This window comes from Notechis scutatus, chromosome 13 (assembly GCF_049901735.1).
Source record: "Notechis scutatus isolate UNSWTSFEM ecotype Mainland chromosome 13, rNotScu1.2, whole genome shotgun sequence".
Classification (NCBI taxonomy): Eukaryota; Metazoa; Chordata; class Lepidosauria; order Squamata; family Elapidae; genus Notechis; species Notechis scutatus.
In genome coordinates, this window is record NC_142021.1 from 7,495,023 (window position 1) to 7,499,829 (window position 4,807).

The window sequence follows — 4,807 nt, forward strand, 5'->3', positions numbered from 1 at the left end:
TTATGACCGTTGCTGAGTCCCAGGGTCATATGATCTCCTTTTTACGACCTGTACATTCCCCCAACCAACAATGATCAAATAAGAACAGACACCTATTCCGCGTACGGTCAACAGAGCATATTTTAAAAGCGGGAATACTTGCTCAGACGGTTTCAAACTTGCCTGCATTTGAGGTTTATCTCAGCAGAAATGCTGAAATTGTTTTTTGTTTTTTTACCTTTTGGTTTCTGGGGGGGGGAGGGAAATATGCTTTATTGGCTGCCCTGTTGAAGGAAATCTTGCATTTCAGCTTCCCCTCAACATTTTACAATAATTCTCATCGGGCTAATTACATACACAACACATTCCATGCTGGTTGTGTCGACTTGACGCGACCACAGGGATGTTGCAATGGTTGTGAAAGTGTAAAAGCCACTTTTTTCAGTGTTGCTGTCAAGGGGGGGAGGAGACGGAGAAAGGAGAATTCAGATGCAACCCCTCGACATTTTAAAAAATTCTCATCAGGCTAATTACATACACAATGCGTTGCCCTAGCAATTCCAGGCCGGTTGTGTTGACTTGACATGACCACGGGGATGTTGCAATGGTTGTGAAAGTGTGAAAGTCACTTTTTTTTTCAGTGTTGTTGTCAAGGGGGGAGGAGATGGGGAAAGAAGAATTCAGATGCAACCGCCTTCTCGGTCACACAGGAAGAGGAATTGGCAACGCAAGGAGGAGGAAATGTCAAAAAGTTTGAGATGCGTGTCCCTTTCACCCCCGATAAATATCCCAGATAATTGCCAGACAATTTGGAAACTGTGGCTCTGATCCTCCTCTAATTGTGGCATCAGAGCTGTGTCCACTTGCCAGGAGGGAAGTTTTATTATCCGGCAAATAAGCTGTCATCAGCTTTCCTTCTGGATGCTTTACGGCAGCTATTAAGTCACTTTTCATTCATTTCACTCCCACCCCCAAAATGATTAGTTTATTGGAAAAAAAATATGATGGAGTTTACCCCCTGCTATGTTAGCTAAAATATTTCAAAATATGTCTAGCAAATGTTGGAAATGAAACCAAAAAAACAGGCACGTATGTGGCAGACTTGTGTCACAGCAAAAAAGTTTTGGGCAAAGGTACTCTGGTGGGCTAAGAAAGATTATAGGGAAACACGTAGAGTGAAAACCTGGACTGTTTTTATTAGGTATAATATCAGAAAAAAATTAGAGAAGAAAAGTATGTACTTTATATTACGTGTCCTTAACAGCAGCGAGGGTTATATTCGCACAGTACTGGAAAAATGAAGATGAAGTCAGGAAGATGCTAGATTGTGCAGAAATGGATAGATTGACATTGAAAATTAAACAGAAAGAAGATGTAGACTATTATCAAACATGGGATTTATTTTACCAATGGTTGGAAAAAAAGGGGTGGAGATTAAGAATGTAAATTTGCATTGTTAAGCACATCCAGATAAACAAGAGTTGGAAAGGACCTTGTAGGTCATCTAGTCCAACCCCCTGCCCAAGCAGGAGACCCTACACCATTTCTGACCGATGGCAGTCCAGTCTCTTCTTGAAAGTCTCCAGTGATGAAGCTCCCACAACTTCTGAAGGCAACTTTTGTTCCATTGGTTGATTGTTCTCCCTGTCAGAAAGTTTCTACTTATTTCTAAGTTGAATCTCTCCTTGATCAGTTTCCATCCATTATTCCTTGTTGGCCTTTGGGTGCCTTGGAAAACAGCTTGACCCCCTTCCTCCTCTCTGGGGCAGCCCCTCAAATATTGGAAGGCTGCTCTCCTGTCTCCCCTGGTCCTTCTCTTCCCTAGACTAGCTCGTCGAAAACTTACCATGGGTTTCAATCCCCAAGCATTCCAAATATTAATCCTAATTGATCCCTGTTCAAATATCTTTTTCATTCCTTAAGGAATGAAAATAACGGTGTGATTTTAGGGGTCAACCCAAGCCTGAAAATTGTCAAGTGGCTGTTAAGATCTTTTCCCTTAACAATCCTATTACTAACTTAACAACTGTACTTGATCCACTTAATAACCATGGAAAGAATGGTCATAAAATGGGGGCAAAGCTCAATTCAATAAATTTCTCACATAGCAATGTAAGTTTTGGGCTCAGTTGTGGTTGTACGATCAGAACAACCTGTATATGAGATTTTTTTTTTGAGAGACAGCTTGGCTTTCAGTAACTCTGTTGGGGGCAGCTTCTCACCTTCGTTTTCCTACCGTGCTTCCAAATGTTCAGATGTTACAACTGCTCTCTCTCCCCCTCACCCCCCCCTCACCCACCCTCCAGCAGGAGGAGGAAAAACAGGGCAGGTTGGAAACTGTGAAATAATTGAAAAATCAATTTACTCCCACCGCCTCGGGCCAAGTGTCTCATTCCCTTTTGCAATAGGAGCCAAAAAAAGGCATGCTCCTTTTTAAGCAGTTGCACTGTATATGTTTGCACAAGTGTGTGTGTGTCACACACCAGACCACTTACAATGCCATCAGGAATGTCAAAGGGGCACCTGCACTTTGTAGAAGGAGTCCACGTTGCTGTAATCTTTCCAGGAGACACACACACACAAACACACACAGAGTGAACACAATGCTTTGCTTCTCCTCCTTTAGTGACGCTTAACTTGCAGAAAGTGAGACTTTCCTCCTCTTCTGAATTTTATTCATTGATTTATTCATCTCACAGAAGCTGCAGCTCAAAAGAGCTGATGACCCTTCGTGGACACAGTCATTTGTCCATAATGCCATAGTGGTGTCCTGCTTCAGCCCTCTCTAAGCATGGTTTATAACATCAGCATGATTTGCACAAGGCCCCCAACCATCTGGCTCTTCATTTTAGCAACCTTGGAAGGATGGGAGACCGAGTCAATAGCAATAGAAATAGCACTTCAGACTTATAGACCGCTTCACAGTGCTTTCACAGCCCTCTCTATGCGGTTCGCAGAGTCAGCCTCTTGCCCCCAACAATCTCGGTACTCATGTTACCCACCTCAGAAGGATGGAAGGATGAATCAACTTTGAGCTGGTCGGGATTGAACTCCTGACCGTGGGCAGAATTAGCCTGCAATACTGCATTCTAATCACTACACAGGAAAGGGAGGGAGGGAGGAAGGAAGGAAAGGTCAATAGTAATAGCAGTAGCACTTGGATATATAGAAATAGCACTTAAGACTTATATACCGCTTTACAGCCCTCTCTAAGCGGTTTGCAGAGTCAGCCCCTTCCCCCCAACAATCTGGGTCCTCATTTTACCCACCTCGGAAGGACGGAAGGCTGAGTCAACCTTCAGCCAGTCAGGATCGAACTCCTGGCAGTGGGCAGAGTTAGCTTGCAATACTGCATTCTGACCACTGTGCAGATGGATGGATGGATGGATAGGAGGGAGGGAGGGAGGGAGGGAGGGAGGGAGGGAGGAAGGAAGGAAGGAAGGAAGGAAGGAAGGAAGGAAGGAAGGAAGGAAGGAAGGAAGGAAGGAAGGAAGGAAGGAAGGAAGGAAGGAAAGAAGGAAAGAAGGAAGGAAGGAAGGACACTAGCAATATCCCTTAGTCTTATATACTACTTCACAGTGCTTTCCAGCCCTCTCTAAGCAGTTTACAGTCAGTGTAGAACAGTTGCAAGATTTGGGTCCGGCTAGTCTACAGAAAAGACGGACTAGAGAGGACATGATAGCAGTTTTCCAGGATTTGAGGGGCTGCCACAAAGAAGAGGGGGTGAAATTATTCTCCAAAGCACCAGAAGGCAAGACGAGAAACAATGGATGGAAACTAATCAAGGAGAGGAGCAACCAGGAATTAAGGAGAAACTTCCTAGCAGTGAGGACAATCAACCAGTGGAACAGCTTGCCACCAGAAGTTGTGGTTGCTTCATCACTGGAGGCTTTTAAGAAGAGACTGGATAGCCATTTGTCTGGAAAGGTACTATAAGGTCGCCTGCTTGAGGAGGGGGTTGGACTAGAAGACCTCCAAGGTCCCTTCCAGATCTTTCAGTCTGACCCTGGCTCCACGGGAAGCTCCTAGCACAGGCTCACCTTGCAGGCTGCAAGATTCCAGGTTGCTCCTTGGCCGGGGAGTCAGGTGAGGTTATGTAGCTGCCAAACCGGTGACTGGATGTCGGGATGAGCTGGACCCGAGCCAAACTCAGGAGAAATCCTGACGGTGTGGAGAACCTCTGGGTAAGCACTTTTTTTTTTTTTACGTCCGGGAATTAAATTTACAAGCCTGTCCCTGGATGCTGTTGGCTGATCTTTGAAATAGCAGGTGTGTAGCTTAGAGGGAGGGATGGGAGCAGAATTGTGCAAAATTTCTGAGGCAGAACCAAGAGAGGAGCCAAAATGAAACGGATAGTCCTCGACTTGCCACAGTAGCGCATCAAATGCCTCTTGCTAAGCAAAACTTTTGTTAAATGACTTTTTTTGAGAGAGAGGAAGAGAGAGATGAGAGAGAGAGAGAAGAGAAAGAGCGAGAGAGGGAGAGGGAGAGAGGAGAGAGACAGAGAGAGGAGAGAGAGAAGAGAAAGAGAGTGAGAGCGGGAGAGGAGAGAGAGAGAAGAGAAAGAGAGCGGGAGAGGGAGAGAGGAGAGGAGAGAGGGAGAGAGGAGAGAGAGAGAGAGAGAGGAGAGAGAGGGGAGAGAAAGAGAGAGGGAGAGTGGGAGAGGGAGAGAGGGAGAGAAAGGGAGAGAGAGAGAAGAGAAAGAGAATGGGAGAGGGAGAGAGGAGAGAGAGAAGAGAAAGAGAGAGTGAGAGCGGGAGAGAGAGGGAGAGAGAGAGAGGGAGAGGGAGGGAAAGAAAGAGACCCTTGTCATAACAAATGTGTGGTG

The 4,807-nt window shown here is 45.4% G+C and overlaps 1 protein-coding gene across 1 annotated transcript in view; it reads right to left on the reverse strand.

Moving 5' to 3' along the window:
• Nucleotides 1–1,150: 1,150 nt before the first annotated feature.
• GNB1L (G protein subunit beta 1 like) overlaps nt 1,151–4,807 on the reverse strand; it is a 37,376-nt gene continuing 33,719 nt past the window's right edge. Inside the window, exon 7 of the mRNA XM_087942844.1 lies at nt 1,151–4,807. This exon is cut by the window's right edge and continues 568 nt beyond it. The gene's annotated coding sequence lies outside the window, so the exon portion shown is untranslated.